The following is an 18,931-nucleotide window of genomic DNA, read 5'->3' as shown; positions in this document are numbered from 1 at the left end:
ACGTCATGACGCAGCACGTGTTGGCTGACGCACGGGCCCGCCCCGTCCGCCCCGTGTCAGGAGAAGGAAGCGGCGGAAAAGCAGCAACAGCCGGACCGGGGGGGGTGGGGGGGACGGTGAGGGGAAAGCACCGAGCAGGCCGCACCGTGAGAGGGGAAGCCCAAAGAGCGGAGCCAGAAAGCGTGAGTCACCGGCTGTGAGCGGCGCGATAGGCCGGGAGGAGCCCGAACCCGTACTCACTGGGGGCCCCAGGCTTAGCTCTGCGGCCTAGTCACCGGCCGCTGGGGGAGAGGGGTGTGTGTGAGGGGGACCCTCTCTCCCTCTCCCTCCCCCCCCCCCCCCCCCCCCGGCGGGGCTGAAGCCGCCGCGCCGTTGGCTTCATTGTTGATGTGCTACTCTCTCCGGGTTGGAGGGCGAGGATGGGGGTGTCTGACCCGGGCTGGGAGTGGGGCTGCGGCTACTCCCTGGCTGACTTTGCACCTGTCTCATTTGGGCTGCTTCATTGTCGCGCAAACTGCAGCACAATCTGACATTCCTACACCGGCGGTGGGGATGGGCCTTTACAACACAACCAAACAATAAACAGGCAGCAGGAGAGGCTAAGGGAAGATTTAATGTCCTGTCAAAATTAACTGTGACAAGAAGATATTCCTCTCCCTTTAAAACAATTCGCTTAAGGTCAGATCGCCTGCACTGTGCAGGTGACTTCCAGGCAGTCGTTGCACTCTTTAGTGTTCAGACAGACTGCAGTACTTCTTCCTCCCCTCACGTTACCAGTGATGATCTCAAGAGTTGCTCAGTTTATGCTGTTTCGTTTGCAGCTGGAAAATTTAATGGTGTCAAATTCAGAAGCGCCTGTTCAAAAAGTTGCAAAGTTCTGGTTAACGGGGAACTAAAATTTGATACTCAAGATTTTCGCGGTTGTCAGTTTTGATTACACTCCAGATGTTTATTTTTGTTGTATTGTGGCATTCATGAGATAATAGCTTAACTCTAAAGAATATTTGCAATCACCCCATGTTTATATCATTTCGTTCTTGTACTTTTGTTGCAGTTTGCATTCCAAACCCCTACATCGAATAGCTTAATTTTTAATTTCCATGCTTTGCTGTAAATACAGGGTGGATTGATTTTTTAATTAAAATATTTAGTGAAGAAATGGCTTGTAACTGCAAATTACTATTTGCAGAACTAGGATGCATCACTTCTGATCCTGCTAGACTTATGAAGGTTAATATGCATGTCAGCGTTTTGTAGCTGCAAGTCATCTTTGTAAATTTGATTAAATAAAAAGGATTCATTCAGAATTTTTCTGAGAAATGTATCCTGTTACTGCACTCTGACTTGCATTTTTTGAGTATGCATGTAATTGAGTACTGGCATAGATTAGAGATGTCCACAATCTGTAAGAAGGTTTTAAATTTTGGTTTGAGCTGGAGTCTTTAGAACATTGTATTTCCATTCATTTAAGTATTGTGTCTACTGACTTGGAGATTGTGTAGTTTGAATTGCACAAAGTTTTACTAATCTGCTAATATGTGTCAGTTGATACTGTTTTGCATGTAGTGTGTGGGGGTAAATAGTGTTTTCAATTGTAATGTTTGTATTGTAGATTTGCAAGAAATGTTTGATTGGTGTTATACCTTTGAATTTTAGTGTTGACGAGTGATTATCACAGTCAAGCAATGCTATTGTTTAGTTTTGTAACTCTACTGCGTATGTATGTGTGTGCAGGCTTATATTTATCACCCTTTGAATTGTTGCAGGATATGAGGGCTGCTGTTTCCAGCTGCATGTTATGTTCCTCCCCATTCCAGTGCTATGTAACAGGGTGTACACAAAACCTGTTTAAGCCTTGTTCACTTTTGTGATTTGAGAATATTGCGTCTCAGTCCTCCATTTTTGGAAAATTTCCTAATGCCCTATAATGGCCCAGCCGAGGGAAAGTTCTGGTATAGTATGAAAATGTTGTGTAGCTTATCAATGGGCATACACACCAGCTTGATTAGCTTTGGTTAAAGCTATTGGACTTCAGCTTCATTGTAGTAGTAAGAAATGGTGATGGAATTGCTGGCACAGAATAATGCAACTCCAAGTACAACCTGAATGTCAGGGTCGAGATCTATTCATCTGAACTGTGTTATAGATTGCAAAAGAAGTTTCTGGGACCACTGATGGGTAAATACTTCGGCTGTTGGGATTGTGAGTACAAAAATGTGCTAGCTTTGATTTCTGATCCCTGCTTGCTGATTCAGGACCATTTTTCTTATTATCTGTGTTTCTGGAATGTTTAGACATCTGTCATTGCTTCTTTCCCTGACTCCTGTAAATTCCAAATGAGGAAGCATAAGAGAGGCAGTGGAGTCCTATGTAGTTGGGTAGTCTGTCAAGAGTCATGGCAAATGTGAGATACCAGAAAACTGCTTCTCCCTGTGGCGTTGTACCTGAGCACAGGTCTTTCTCGAGGAAAGAAGGAATTGGGCAGAGACAACATTTTTTTAAATAAATATTTTTTTTCTCCTTTTTTCACCTTTTCATCCAAATTTACACCCACCAACAAACAATCAATGGTAACAAATACAATGTCAATCTCTTGGCCAACAATTCCTCTTCCCACCAACACCCAAACAACCCTCAACATTTTAAATGCAAACATCAAAGAATTGATGGGATCCACCATCCGCCCATACATAGTCATCAACAACCTACACAACAACCCCAGTGTTCGATGTCATCCAATTCTTGAAATTGCATAATAAACAAAGCCCATGAATTGTAGAACCCTTCCATCCATCCCCTCAACTCAAACTTCACTGTCTCGAGTGTTAAAAACTCCAACCGACCAATCTGCCAAGGCATAGGGTGGAGAAACTGACCACCACCTCAACAGGATCTGCCTTCGTGCAATCAGCGAGGTGAAGGCTAAAACATCTGCCTCCGCACCCGCTTCCGACCCCAGCCAATCCAATACCCCAATTATGGCCTCCTGAGGACCCGGCTCAAGCCTCACATGTACCCTCAACACCTCCGTCCAATACCCCTCCAGCTTTGGGCAGGACAGAAACATATGAATGTGGTTTGCGGGCCTCCCCTGCAGCTTTCACAAACATCCTCTACCCACTCAAAGACTCGGCTCAACCTTGCCTTTTGTATGGTGCGCCCTATACACCACCTTCGACTGTATCGGCCCAACCTCCCACACAAAGTTCAGGCATTTGCCCTCCGGAGCACCTCACACCACAACTCCTCCTCCATACTCACTCCCAACTCTTCCTCCCACTTTGCCTTAATCCCCTCCAGCGATGCCTTCTCTTCTCCCGGAATCTCTTCTCCCGGAATCTCTTCTCCCGGAATCTCTTCTCCCGGAATCTCTTCTCCCGGAATCTCTTCTCCCGGAATCTCTTCTCCCGGAATCTCTTCTCCCGGAATCTCTTCTCCCGGAATCTCTTCTCCCGGAATCTCTTCTCCCGGAATCTCTTCTCCCGGAATCTCTTCTCCCGGAATCTCTTCTCCCGGAATCCACCCATAAATCGCCGACACCACCACCTTCTCCATTCCCCCTGTCGTCAGAACCTCCTCCAACAGTGTGGAGGCCGGTGCCACCAAAAAGCTCGGTATCTCCTTAGTTAAATCTCTGACCTGCATATAGCTAAACATTTCCCCCTGCTCCAACCCATATTTCGCCTCAAGCTCCTTCAGTCCTGCAAACTGACCCCCCAGAAATAAATCTTTTACTGCCCTGACTCCCTTCTCCTTATGGGCAGTACGTTATCACAAGTGGCTAGCACTGTGGTTTCACAGCACCAGGGCCCCAGGTTTGATTCCCCATTTGATCACTGTCTGCGCAGAGCTGCACGTTTTCCCCGTGTCTGCGTGGGTTTCCTCCAAGTGCTCCGGTGTCCTCCCACAGTCCAAAGACATGCAGGTTAGGTGATTTGGCCATGATACATTGCCCTTAGTAACCAAAAAGGTTAGGAGGGGTTATTGGGTTACGGGGATAGGGTGGAAGTGAGGGCTTAAGTGGGTCGATGCAGAGTCGATGGGCCGAATGACCACCTTCTGCACTGTATGTTCTATGTTCCTCCCATTTCTAAAAATTCCCATCCCACGTCCCTGGCTCAAATCTGTGATTCCCCCGAATCGGCATTTCCCTTGACCCCGCCCCCAGCCTAAAGTGCTGGCGCAACTGCCTCCAGATTTTCAATGTCGCTACTACTACTGGACCCCTTGAGTATTTTTCTGGGGCCATCGGGAGTGGCACTGTTGCCAATGCCCTCAACAGACTCTCCTCCAAGCTAACCCACTGGGAGTCTCTCTCTTCTCCTCCTTCCCCCCCCAAACCCAGCTCCTCTCCTTCTCCGCATTCACCATCCAGTAATAATATAATAAATTCAGAAGACCGAACCCCCTTAACTGGGCAGAGACAAAGTTAAGATTTTTGTACTCATGTTTACATTTTATTAATATCCAGCATGACACTGGAAGGGATTCTGACCTTTTGCCACCTTGCCAGGAAAACAGCGTATTGTACTAGCAAAATACAAGTAAATTTACCCCTAACTTTAAAAATTGTTTTCCTTGTGCGCTTTTTAAATAAGTTGATGGAAAAGCAAAGCATAGAATTGGCAATGGCTCTAGGCTTAGCCATGCAGAATATAGGCACCTAAACAAGCTGCTGCATTATTTGGAACCTGGGTTTTCTTTTTGAGCTCATTATCTCCTGACTCTGTATAGTTCGTGAGTAGTCATTATTCATTAATTTTTATGCTGCAGAAGCTAAATCATAAATGCCAATCAAAGCTTGGTGATGGAGAGAGATAATTAGTGTTGGTGATAATTTGCGAGCTGTCTTGATCATTTTTCAGTCGATGAAAGCTGTTAAGTAACTCATGGTCGAGTGGAACTTTCCAACTGTTGATGGTAGGGGAGAAGAACTGCATTCTTCAGTTTCCAGAAGTTATGCAGCTGATAAATGAGAACAAATACCACGTTAAAAATAGTCAAATATGGAATGCGATTTACTCATCTATATTTACTTTGAAATTGCAGTTTAAATTTTACAAGTGGGATAAATGAGTTGAAAGTTCTCATTTAATGCTCAGAACCTCAATCTCTCAATAAATTGCAAGCCAGTAAAGATGACTTAGAAACTGAACTTTCTGGTCCATTTAGCAAAGTTCTCGTGGACATTCCCTTTAGCAACTTATTTCCTTGAATGGAAACATGCACAAAATAGCTGTTGCAAGTAAGAATTGGGAAAAGTTGGGAGTAATTAAGTTGTTTACTCTGTCCGAAGAGTATTTTAGCTTTGCTAAACATTTTACCAGCCAAAATCAGAAGAAGCATTATGATCAGAATTGTCAAACTGGTAAATATGCAAGTGTTTTAAAAAATATATATATTTTCCCCAGCTATTTTTAGATTCTCTTTTTTCCCTTCACCCTGAGCCCCAGTAATGTTCACCTCTAGCTAAGATACAATTCCAAACATAGGGGTGACCTTCCAGTACCCTATTCACGTATACTCAGAGTTTACATTTGTTTTCTATGATTACTCGGCTGGAATGCACATTTAGGAGAGAGATGATATTCTTTGAAAACTTGCTCTCTCCTCTCTTCACTGAACATCCACACATCTTCACTTTGCACATAAGTGACAGAAGGTTTAACTAGTCCAATGTCAATTGGGAATCAGACCTGACAACTTCAGAGTACAACTCGGTGGGTTTATCTGCTGCATCATCACAACAGAACACTGTTTGAATTCTAGTGAAGAGAACAATGAAAAGTTCCTTTTGCTGTCTATTTTGAAGGCCACTGAGCCCTTTATATAGGATATGTCTAGTTCCTTTCCACGTGTACAGCAGCAAAGTGGTTTGATTACTGGACTAATGATCTGGAGGGCTGGGCTAATATTGGAACATATTCAAATCCACCATGGCAACTAGAACATGTAAATTCAATTAATAAAATAAAATCTAGAATAGAAAAAAAGCTAGAGCTGTAACAGTAATGGTGACGATGAAACTACCAGATTGTCATAAAACTTAACTGGTTCATTGTTGTTGTTTCCTGATTTGGCCTACAGTTGACTCTGGACCCACAGCTGACTCTGGACCCACAGCTATGTGGTTGATTCCATAACCGGCACTCTGAAATGGGCAAGCAAGCCACTCGGTTGTATTCAAGAAGTTGATGGTCAAAGAAAAATTAGGAATGGGCATGGCCTTACTGGCAATGGGCAAATATTGTGAGTGAATTTGAAAAAAGGCACTTGAAGTTGCAGCAATTTTTTAGATAGACTGAAAATGCGTTGTACAGAAGCAGCTGAAAATGGTTGGTTTCTAGCAGTAATGACATGGAGTTATAATTCTGGGCCTGGGCAAGCACAGTTGTCTTCTTGGGTGTCAGAAATGATTCTAATGTTTGGAGGATTTTCCCAGTTTTCCGTGATCTCAGTTTTGTTATGGCTCCTTAATATTATTTGGATGTTGAATGCAGTTATTCTCCTTCCCTTGCATTCAGCTTTGTGTTCATGTTTATCTCAAGATTTCGATAAGGATTGGAGTTTAGTGGCTGTGAAGAATCTAAACTGAACATCATTGAGCAGGTTATTGGTGAGTTGGCATTGTTTGGCACAGGTAAGAACTTCATTCATTACTTTGATAGGTGTCTGATAAAGTGGCTTAGCTTGATGGTGTTTTGCTTTATTAAATAGGATATTGGCATTAAACTGACACTTGAATTGGTGTAGACAGAAAGGAGAAGCAGCTAATTCTGGTCTTCAGCCTTACAGTTGACATTCTGTCAGGACATGTAACCGTTGCTGTGTTAACAGTACTTAGCCACATTAATATCATGTGAAGTGAACTGAATTGGCTGAGCATTAATAATGGGCCGTGAGAGGAGGCAGAGCAGAATTGTCCACCCATCACTTTTGGTTGAAAATGTTTGCAGAAGTTTCAGTCTTATATCTTGCAGTTATGTTGGCCTCTGCTTTTGTTGAAGATTGTGATTCTCAAGGGTCCTTTTTGTTAAATGTTTTCCACTATTTTTGACTGGATGTGTACAGCTGGATGTATACAGCATTAGAGTTTTATGCTGATCTATTGGTTACAGGCCTGCTCCTTTGGTATTGCTGTGATAGGTCGATGTGTCATTGTAAAGCATGTCTGGTGCTGCTGCTAGAATGATGTTTACAATTTCCATTGAATAAGGGGTTGCTATCACAACTTGATAGGGAATGGATATTTCACCCACAGAGTGTAGTGGTAAAGAATTCTGTTACTTATGAGTTTTGGCATTTTGTGGATGCCTACTTTTGGATTTCTTGATCTGTATCAGTTAGTGTGGTGGTTGTACCGTATTGCATGATGGAGAAGACCTTCAATATGAAGACTTTAGTTTCATGTGGAGCTGAGTCCACAAAAGATCAGCCATGATCTCATTGAATGGCGGAGCAGGCTCAAGGGGCCAGATGGCCTACTCCTGCTCCTAGTTCTTATGTTCTTTATGTGAAGTTTGTGGTGGTCACTTGTACCACTGCTGATGTGAACGCGCCTATGGCAGGTTGTTGAAGACTAGATTAAATGGGTAATAGCTTCCTGTTGGTACAGTGGCAACCTGGCTTTGGCTCCGCTTGGCAGCTATGTATTTTAGGACTCAGCTGGCTTAGTCTGTGGTGGCACCAACCATGCTTGAACTTTGATGTTCCAACCCTGAGTACACTTTCTTCCCTAGGTGCTTTATCCAAATAATTAATATTTGGAGAGAGGTATTCTTTGTTCGATCTGAAATACAGAACTCTGAAGCCTTGAGGACTCCGAGCAATGCCCCTTCACGTGGGCCTGCCAGTGGGAGAGGCCATACTTTTGAAATTCAGGGTGTTGATTGATATTTATGCTTGGGTACACTGTGTTAACTTGGTGCAGTAGCCCTAAATGCTGATGAAAGCTGCAAGCCGTTTGGGCTGAGATTACCCGAGTTTGTTCTGACATGATGCTTGGCTAATTGGCAATAAGCCTGTCCCATATTTCTCATCGTGGTTGTTTTGTAACTAAATGGTTCCGCTACACATGAAGGGAGGGGTAACTAATTCCCTTTCCTTAAACAAATTAGTGAAGTACTTTTTTTTTACAACCATCTGAAAGCTTTTCTGATTGTGTTTCCTGGCCCATCAAGTATTAGATTTATTGAATTTATCGCTATTTACAATGACAATCTTGAAGGGCACTGATCAGAAAACAATTGTAATTCTATTTGTCAGGGATACACAACAACCCTTTCTGAATAATTGGCTTGTAAGCACATAACACAATCTAACTGGTGGGAAAAATACTTTAAGCTAATATATGTCTGGGAAATGTGTGATTTCTCATTCCACAATATTAGCACACAAAATTGATTTGATATTGCCCCAGCATTTGAGATTTAACTCTTAAATTTTCACAATTTCAAATTTGGTTCTATGACCCCTTGCTGATCCAAAATTGAATTTTTTAGTACAGTAAATGTGAACAAATGTTATAACTTGTATAATTGCGCAAGTTAGTGTAGCACATCGTTAACAAATTAGTTAGTATTGTAGAAAGTAAGACTTAATTAAAAAATAACCAGAACAGGATTGAATTACTATTCCTCACATCTGGAATTCAGCTTTTTTTTGTCCACATTTTGACCAAGGTCGTAATAAGGTAGAGGCAAATGCTCCTGATAGACCCCAAACTGGGCAAGTAAGTGCTGCTTTATGACACGGTCGACAATATCTACCATCACTTTTCTGATAGTCTGCCAATGCATTAGTAATTGACTAGAATAGATTTGTTCTTTTTTTTGTGGACAGGGCATACCTAGGCAACTTTCCATGTTGGGTAGATGCCAATGTTGTCACTGTACTGGAACAGCTTGGCTAGAAGTGTGGCTATTTCTGGAGTGCAGGTCTTTAACTGGGATGTTGTTGAGACCCACAGTGTTTACTGTATCCAGTGCACTCAACAGTTTTCTATATTATGTCGAGTGAATTGAATTGTGCTGAAGGCTGGCTTCAGTGTTGTGGGGACACCAGGAGACAGCCAAGATGAATCACCCACGCAGCACTTTTGGATGTAAACTCCATAATGGTTGTCATGTGATCTGTGAAGATCGTCTTCCTGAGTGATTTTTTTTTGCTGTTCCTCATTGACTGTTAGCTGCATAATCTGAACATTGTTTTCCCCATCAGTTTCTTGTAACAGGCAGAGCGGTACTGCCATGCCACTCTTGAGGTGTTTCAATACAAAGTTGAAGAAAAGTTGTCACAAATTTAAATCTTGTGTAGGTTTGTCAGCATTTATTTTCCTGTCGAGACATTTGTCACTCAACAGATGATTTATGTTTACACAGAGAAAATAAATTAGGGGAAGGAAGTTTTAAGAGGAAGTATTTGTAACCAGTAGTTCCTTTTCTGCTATGTCCTTCACTATCTTGGACTGAAAATATATTGCTAATATTCAAGAGTAATTTTGTATTGAACCCAGTTCGTCAGTTATGAAGATGGAGTTGTTCTATTATGAGTCCAGGGTAACACCAAAGCTCGCTCTTTCTGAATGGGTTGGACAGCTTTCTTTTGCTGTCCGATCTGTAATGGGATTACAGTTCTGGTCCATCTCTTAGATGCTTTACCTTGGTGCTATCATCTTTTATTCATGCACAATATGCACATACTCGCTTCTCACTACAAAGCTGGATATTTCTGTCCTTTGGTTCAGATGCAAACCAGATGAGTCAGTGTATTCTTTTTGATGAATTGACTTTGAGCATGTTCTGAAGGTCTAGAGTATCATTGTGACGGTGGCGATCTAGGACCAGATAACTTACTCTCTATTACAGAGAGTAAGCATCGCAATGGGGCAGTAATGGGCAGAGGTTGGAACAAAATACCAAGAGACAGTGAATGGCATTTAATTTTAAACTGATTGATGAAGGCTGTTATTGAAGTTGTGGATAAATATGTTACCATCAGAAGGTTCAGTTCCAGGCATTTTAGGAAAAAATGTTAGACTGTTTATTGACTCAAAGCTGGAAAGCAGACTTAGCAACATAACTTCAAGAGATTAACATGATAAACAGGAAACTGAGACAAAATTCTGAATGGTTTGGAATACTTTTCTGCTGCTGTTTTGCCACAGATGTAAATGTTTTTCATAAAATTACAAAGTCTGCATTATTTCTACTAGGGCGCAGTTTGTGCCCTCATGCTGTAGGCTGACGTCAGAAGTTTAGAGTTAGATATTTTGTACTAAAACTATTTCAGCAGCACCCATGGGTAGTGGAACATTCATATTGGAGCCCAAAGATTGATGTTGGCCTCTGGCAATGTCTATTCCAAGCTTTGAGCCTAAGGATATAGTTGTTAATGAATGAAACCTAAATCTGGACTGAGCGAGTATCCAAACTTCTGGTTCTGTTGTTTTGGTTCCTATCAAATTTGCTTTGAAGTGATTATACAGCTCCCTAATTGTAACTATGTTGTCAAAGTTTTTGGACCGTGGAACTAATTACATTTAATGTCAAGGTGCATGGGCTATGGTTAGCTTCAATTATTGTTAATGCAAAATCTGGACATTAACTTTCCCCCAACCATATCTACATCACTGGGAAAATAACATTTGAAGGTGATTTGGTATTTCTATATTAATTTTCCCCTCTATTTTTCAAGTTAATTTCTTCCCTGTTTGTTATATACTTAAAGGATAATTTTTCGGGATTCTGCAGAAAGAGTGCGGGAGTGGGACTAATTGGATAGCTCTTTCAAACAGCCAGCATGGATACACATGGACGACTGACCTTCTGTGCTGTAAGAATCTATTCTATGTTACTCCTTTAGATGAGTTTTGCTCTTCATAAACCAAAGCTTGGACTTTATATGTACCTTCTCTGGAATCAGTTGTTGTCCAAGGTTCAATACACAACTCTCATGACTCTAATTTGCTCATGAGAATGAAATGAATACTTTCATATCCTCCTCGTCTTAAACAAAGAATCACTGTCCAATCACATGGTTTAGAATATAATCTTTATATCAGATTTTGTAAAAGAGACCCAGTAGCAAACAAAACTGATCAGTTTCTGCTAGATCATCATTAACTTGAAACTTCCATGATCACAAAATAATAAAACCAACTCTCCTAAAACTGATCTCACCCTGCAAGACTTTACTTATTCGCCATTAACACAAGAACTTTTCAATTATCCAAATGCTGCAGCAGCATGGAACAGTTGATCAACTCATTCTGCTACAGATACTCTAGAGAATGCTGTCGAGTGGAAACCAGTTTCTTAAGTTGAGGTCTTGCAGGTATTCAAGATTGCCACTTCTTAATCAAAAACTAAAGGGCCAACTGGCTGATTTTCTTGTGCCTGCATGCAGCCTTCTGTTGTCTCTGATTTGTCTCACTGCTTACCTGCCATCCAGTAATGGAGGAGCAGAAATTCCTTTCAACTAGATATTGGAAAGGCCAAAGTCGTTATTTACAGTCCCTGCCACAAACTCCATCTCTCTCTGTGACAACTATTTGAGACTGAAACAGACTGTAAACTTGATGATCCATTTCTAACCAGGCATCCACTCCCACCACCACAGCTGCCTTTTGCACCTCTTAATGTCACCACTCACCACCCCTCCCTCAATTCATCTGTTACTCAAATCCTTGTTAATTACTCTGTTGCCTCTAAACTGAATTATTCCGATGATCTCCTGGCTGACTTCCACTCTGCGTAAACTTGAATTGAACCAAAACTCTGTTGGCAGTATCCTAACTGATGAGTCCTGTTCATTCATCACGGTTATGTTACTGACCTACAATGGCTCCAGGTTCAACAGCAGTTGAATTTTAAAATTATTATGCAGGCTTTCAAATCCCTGCATGTCTTTGCCTCTCCCTACCTCAGTAACTTCATCCAACTCTACAAGTTCCTGAGAAGCGAGCACTCCTCCATTTCTGGTTTCTTGAACATCCTTGATAATAATCATTCCACCACTGATGGCCATCATACTTTCAGTTACTATGATTCAAAGCTCTAATTTCCTCCTTAACTCTCTTCACCTCTATACCTTGCTTTCCTCCACTCTTTAAAATCTACCTATTTGATCAAGCTTTTGATCATATGCCTAATACACCTTGTATGTGTCAAAATTTGCTTGATAACACTTCTGTGAAGCATCCTGTGACATTTTAGCACTTTAAAGTTACAGCTGACAAAGTTGGAAGGCCAGATCTCAGTCTGGTATGCTACCCATAGAGGTACCTGGATTGCACCAGCCACACTTGCCACTGTGGCTTGATGTGCAGCTTCCTGGTGGAAGCTGTCAGATCCTACAAGTTTTGGGCTGTTTAATTTGGCATCGAAAGCCTTAAACTGAGATCAAAGCTCCAACAAAGTGGAATCCCCATTTGTGTTGGAGCAATAGTCAACCTTCTCTGTTATGAAATGTTACATTTTACAGAAGCTGTGAACTGATTGGGACAAGTGAGTCTTCCACCACTGGCAATTTTATTGTGAATGAACTCTGACTGGTGCAATGGAAATCTCTTCTTACTGTTTGCTGTAAGTGGCCTGTGTGTAGTGTGTTAGGCTCGTCTCTGCTTGATTCCTGTTGGGCATGTGTTTGCAGTTCACCACTGCTCCTAATTTGTCACTAAATTAGGAATCTGAAAGACCAGAGGATCACCATATAGGTGATTCCATGTTTATGTAGCTTTGCATGCTCTGTTTGGAATCAAGGACATTGTTGAGCCTCTACACAGGCAACTTTATATTTTTTTTAATAAACATTTATTGAGGTATTTTTTGGTATTATAACAACAACACAATAAACAATGTACATGAAACTATAAACATAGTGCAAAAGCCGTCTCCCTCCCTTACAGGTCCCACCTTTATTAACTCCCTACTCCAAGCTAAACTAAACCCCCCTTATGCTGACGATTAGTTTTCCGCGAAGAAGTCGACGAATGGTTGCCACCTCCGGGCGAACCCTAACAGTGACCCTCTCAAGGCGAACTTAATATTTTCCAAACAGAGAACGTTAGCCATGTCCAATGCCAGGTCTCCGACTTCGGGGGCTTTGAGTCCCTCCAAGTTAATAGTATCCGTCTCCGGGCTACCAGGGAAGCAAAGGCTAGAACGTTTGCCTCTTTCTCCTCCTGGATTCCCGGGTCTTCCGACACCCTGAAAATCGCCACCTCTGGACTCAGTGCCACCCTTGTTTTTAACACCGTGGACATGACATCTGCAAACCCTACCAAAATTCCCAAAGCTTCGGGCATATCCAAAACATGTGAACATGGTTCGCTGGTCCTCCCACACATTTTGCACACCTGTCTTCCACCCCCAAAGAATCTGCTCATCCGGTCCACTGTCATGTGAGCATGGTGAACGACCTTAAATTGTATCAGGCTGAGCATGGCACATGTTGCAGCCGCGTTGATGCCACTCAATGTGTCCGCCCATTGACCATCCTCTATCACACCTCCCAGCTCCTCCTCCCACTTGTGCTTCAGCCCCTCTGTTTGCATCTCCTCTGACCCCATAAATTCCTTGTAAATGTCCGAGACGCTCCCTTCTCCTGCCCACCCTCTGGAAACTACCCTGTCCTGAATCCCCCTTAGCGGTAGGAGCGGGAAGGTTGACACCTGTTTACGTGGGAAGTCCTGCACCTGCAGAGACCTGAATTTGTTTCCCCTCGCCAAACCAAATTTCTCCTCCAGCGCTCTCATACTCAGAAAGCTCCCCTCTATAAACATATCCCCCATCCCCTGAATCCCTGCTCTCCGCCATATCTGGAACCCCCCATCTATACTTGCCGGGCAAACCGGTGATTATTACAGATTGGGGACCAGACTGATGCTCCCTCTGCTCCCACATGTCTTCTCCATTGCCCCAGGGCAGCCACCACCACAGGGCTGGTGGAGTACCGTGCCGGTGGGAATGACAGAGGCGCAGTTACCAACGCCCCCAAACTGGTGCCCTTGCATGAAGCTGCCTCCATACGCTCCCATGCTGGCCCCTCCCCCATCATGGCTATATTCGCCACCCAGTAATAGTTACTAAAATTTGGCAGTGCCAGCCCGCCCTCTCCCCGACACCGCTCAAGCATTACCTTCCTTACCCGCGGGGTCTTGCCCGCCCAAACATAGCCAGAGATCACTTTGTTGACCCGTTTGAAAGAGGACCGTGGAATAAAGATGGGGAGACATTGAAACATGAACAGGAATCACGGGAGGACCATCATCTTCACCGTCTGCACCCTCCCAGCCAGTGACAACGGGAGCGCGTCCCATCTCCGAAAATCGTCCTTCATTTGGTCTGCTAGCCGGGCCAGATTTAATTTATGCAGTCAGTCCCATTCCCGCGTGACTTGAATGCCTGGGTACCTAAAGCTTCCCCCTACTAATCTAAACGCAGCTCCCCCAATCGCCTCTCCTGTCCGGTCGCCTGGTCCGCAAACATCTCACTTTTCCCCATATTTAGCTTAGACTCCGAAAACCGGCCAAATTCCCCGAGAATCCTCATGATTTCTTCCATCCCCTCTAATGGGTCCGATACATACAGAAGCAGGACGTCTGCATACAGCGAGACTCAGTGCTCCAGGCCCCCCCCCCCCCCCCCCGGACCAGATCACATTTAACAACCTTCTTACATTGGCCACCAATTGCCCACCCTTAACAAACCCCGTCTGGTCCTCCCCAATAACGTCCAGCACACAATCCTCAATCCTGGAGGCCAACATTTTGGCCAGCAGTTTGGCATCCACATTCAACAGGGCTATCGGCCTGTAGGACTCGCACAGCTCAGGGTTCTTGTCCCGCTTCAGAATCAGCGCAATCGTGGCCTGTGACATCGCGGGGGCAGCACCCCTCTTTCCCTTGCCTTATTGAACATCCTCATCAACACTTGCCCCAATATCCCAGAGACCTTTTTATAAAACTCCACTGGGTACCTGTCTGGCCCCAGGACTTTACCTGCCTGCATGGCCTTCAGACCCTCCACTATCTTCCAACCCGATCGGGCCCCCCAGCCCTTCTACCAGCTCCCCGTCCACCTTTGGGAAATTCAGCCCCCCCCCAAGAAGTGCCTCATCCCCTCCGGTCCCGTAGGGGGTACCGACCCATACAGCCTACTGTAGAAGTCCCTAAACGCCTTATTCACCCTTGCTGAATCTCCACCCAGGTTCCCATCTCCGTCATTTGCTTTCCTTATCTCCCTGGCTGCCTCCCTCTTTCTAAGTTGCTGTGCAAGCATTCTGCTGGCCTTCTCTCCATACTCCTAGATCGCCCCCCTCACCTTTCTCTGCTGCTCCACCGCCCTCCCTGTGATTAACAAGCCGAACTCCGCCTGTAGCCTCCGCCGTTCCCTTAAAAGCCCTGCCTCTGGGGTTTCCGCATACCTCCTATCGATCTGTAGTATCTCCCTAACCAGTCGGTCCGTCTCCGCCCTATCCGTCTTCTCCCTATGGGCCCCGTATTAAGATCAGCTCCCCTCTGACCACCACCTTCAGTGCTTCCCAAATCATCGCTGCTGAAACTTCTCCTGTATCGTTGACCTGCAGGTAGTTCTGAATACGTTTTCTCAGCCGCTCGCACACCCTTTCGTCAGCCAAAAGTCCCACATCTAACCTCCAGTGCGGGCGTTGGTTACTGTCTTTACTAACCTGCAGGTCAACCCAGTGCGGAGCATGGTCTGAGATTGTGATTGTCAAGTACCCTGTGTCCACCACCCCTGCCAGTAGGGCCTTGCTCAAAATGAAGAAATCAATCTGGGAGTACACTTTATGCACATGTGAGTAGAAGGAGAACTCCTTCACCCACGGCTGCCCAAATCTCCATGGATCCACCCCCCATCTGCTCCATGAACCCTTTTAGTTCCTTTGCCGTTGCTGGCACCCTGCCTGTTTTTGAGCTTGACCGGTCCAAGCCAGGGTCAATAACTGTGTTGAAGTCCCCTCCCATGATCAACCTGTGCGAGTCCAGGTCCGGTATCTTCCCCAGCATCCTCTTTATAAATTCCACATCATCCCAATTTGGCGCATACACATTTACTAATACCACGTGCACCCCCTCCAGTTTCCCACTGACCATGATGTACCGACCTCCCACATCCGAAACTATTCTACCCACCTCAAACACCGCCCGCTTATTGATCAGGATCACGACCCCTCTAGTCTTTGAATCCAGTCCCGAGTGAAAGAGACCTGACTGACCCAGCCTTTCCTCAATCTAATCTGGTCAGTTACTCTAAGGTGCGCCTCCTGCAACATTGCCACGTTCGCCTTCAGTCCCCTAATCTGCGCGAACACACGTGCCCTCTTGACTGGCCCGTTTAACCCTCGAGCATTCCAGGTGATCAGCCTAGTTGGGGGGCTCATTGCGCCCCCCCCCTCCTTCGCCGATCAGCCATCCCCTTTTTTGGGCCCGCCTCCAGCCCGTGCTCTGTACCCCTCCACCGGCCCACCCCCAGGCAGCCTCTGCTCCCAACCTCCTCTCTGTCCCTTGGCCCTAGTTCCTCCCTCGTTAGCAGAACATTTCCCCCCCCCTTCCCCCAACCAGTAACAACACTCTGTAACCCAACCCCTTTGATAAACCGAACATATGCACACCCCCCACTGCGCTTCTGTGAGCTAGCCCGCCCAGCTAGCTTGGTGACCCCCATCCCTGGCGCCGGATAGTCTCCCACCTATTGTCCTCTTTCTCCCCCCACCCCGCTCATACAAACATATTCCAACATCAAACAATCCCCACACAATTGCTCGACCGAAAAACACCAAAATCTAAACAAGCACACGTCCATCCCCCAACAGTGCAAATGAAAACCTAAACTCACTCAGCTCTGCCACTGGTCCCAAATCAAACAGAAGGCATTACAAAGAGCTTCCACAAAACAACAAACGAGAAACTTTTTTTTTTAAAAGAACAGAGAAACAAAAAGAAAAAAAACATGAAAGTTGCAGCAAAGTTCAATAGTTTTCAGTCCACCACCAGTGCTTTCCTTTTCATGAAATCCAACGCGTCCTCAGACAATAGAAGTGCTGTTCCTCTTACGTGACCCAGAGACAGGCCAGATACAACAGCCCGATCTTCACCTTTTTCTTAAAAAGGATCGACGTAATCTGGTTGAAGCCTGCTCTTCTCCTGGCTACAGGCAACTTTATTGAAAGGGGTTTTGGAGTACAGGAATAAAGAAAACTTGCTAGAGTTTGTATTGCGTTTTGGTAACACCATATCTGGATTAGTATGTGCAGTTTTGGTCTCCGCATTTAAAAGATAAACTTGCATTGGAGGCAGTACAAAAAGGGTTCATTATATTGGTTCCTGGGATGAGGGGATTGTCCTTTTAATGAGAGGCTGAGCAAATTGGATCTATTGAGTTTAGAAGAATGAGAGGTAAGTAGACATTAAGAGATTGTATCCACGCTCACTCTTTGCCCATTCACGTAACCTATCTACATTTTTTTTCAATTAAGGGGCAATTTAGTGTGGCCAGTCCACATACCCTGCACATCTTTGGGATGTGGGGTTGAAACCCACACAGACACGGGGAGAATGTGCAAACTCCACATGGACAGTGACCCGGGGCCGGGATCGAAGCCGGGCCCTCGGTGCCAAGAAGCAGCTGTGCTAACCACTGGGCCACTGCTGCCGCTATCTACATTTTTTTGTCGCCTCCTTATATCCTCTTCACAACTTACTCTCCTGCCTATCTTTGTGTCATCAGCAAATCTGGTGACCATCCCTTCAGTCCCTTCATTCAAGTCATTTATTTACATTTTAAACTGTTGAGTTCCCAGCACTGATCCCTGTGCCACATTTTGTCACTCGTTACATTTTGCCAACCTGAAAAAGACCCTACTCTGCTTCCTGTTTGCCAGCTAATCCTCTACCCATGCCAGCATGTTACCCCCATGACATATTTTCTGTAATAACCATTGATGTCCAACTTTATCAAATGTCTGCCTTGATTTACTCGGGTTTCTCTTTTGCTGCTCTTTTTGTTAATTAGCTATGATTTGATTGGGATTTTAGTTATACCTTGAGCTACAACAAAAGTGTTGGGTGTGTATTTGCAGTCAGTTTACTACTATGATGAGTTGCTCTGGTGGGCTGCAATGTTAGTTGAAATTAGTGTGTTGCCCAGAGCAATTAACTCTTGAGGCATATTCGCACACCTGATGACTAAATTCCTGAGATTGGCCAGATGTATAACACTGTTGACATAGGAATTTGGTGATAATCAAATATTGGAAGATAATTGTGGAAAAGCCTGGTCACCCAACATATATGTATTGAATGTGTGATTGCTGTACTTCATATATACACAGGTGTGAATGAAGGCAGTTTGTATGAGGTAAGTGTTGACTCATAAATAGATACTAATGGAAAGAGACTAGATATGGCTGTGCAGTAGTTTGAATGTTTTAGTACCTTTTAATGCAGACAGTTCCAAAGTGTCTGGATAGTCGGACAAAAATGATCACTGAGCAAAAGTGATATTGGGAGGAGGGCTGAAAAACATGGTTTCAAATTGGGGGCTGTAGAAACTATTATGGAGCGAATTAGAGAACCTCGGGTCTAGATAGGTAAAGATATGGCTGTCAGTAGTGGGGTATAGGGAAGAGCTCAGTTTTGTAGGATTGAAGATTTTAAAGATGGGGTTGAACCACAAAAAGATCTAAATATGGAATGGGAACTTTAATTTGGTGGCTTTGGGGGATGGAAGCTAACATAGATCAGCAAGGACAGGGTGAAAGATGAGATGCGCTTTGCGGGAAGTTTGTCCAAACAAGAGTTTACAGAAAATGGACAATGGGGTAGGAAATCATTGTGCGATTATTCTAAGACATGGATGAAGATCTCAGCATCAGGTGAAGGCGGGTGTTAATATGGAATTCGACAGTC

The 18,931-nt window shown here is 44.3% G+C and overlaps 1 protein-coding gene across 5 annotated transcripts in view; it reads left to right on the top strand.

The window, feature by feature from the left end:
* Positions 1-34: 34 nt before the first annotated feature.
* cab39 (calcium binding protein 39) overlaps positions 35-18,931 on the top strand; it is an 80,926-nt gene continuing 62,029 nt past the window's right edge. The window contains exons 1-3 of one of the 5 annotated variants that reach the window (XM_038815061.1): positions 49-182; positions 6,549-6,640; positions 10,729-10,833. The gene's annotated coding sequence lies outside the window, so the exon portion shown is untranslated. Of the gene's footprint in view, positions 183-6,524; positions 6,641-10,728; positions 10,834-18,931 lie in introns of all 5 variants that reach the window. The other 4 variants (XM_038815062.1, XM_038815064.1, XM_038815065.1 and 1 more) reach the window with 4 other exon arrangements.

Source organism: Scyliorhinus canicula, chromosome 13 (assembly GCF_902713615.1).
Source record: "Scyliorhinus canicula chromosome 13, sScyCan1.1, whole genome shotgun sequence".
NCBI lineage: Eukaryota > Metazoa > Chordata > Chondrichthyes > Carcharhiniformes > Scyliorhinidae > Scyliorhinus > Scyliorhinus canicula.
This window is presented reverse-complemented; position numbering and strand designations above follow the sequence as displayed.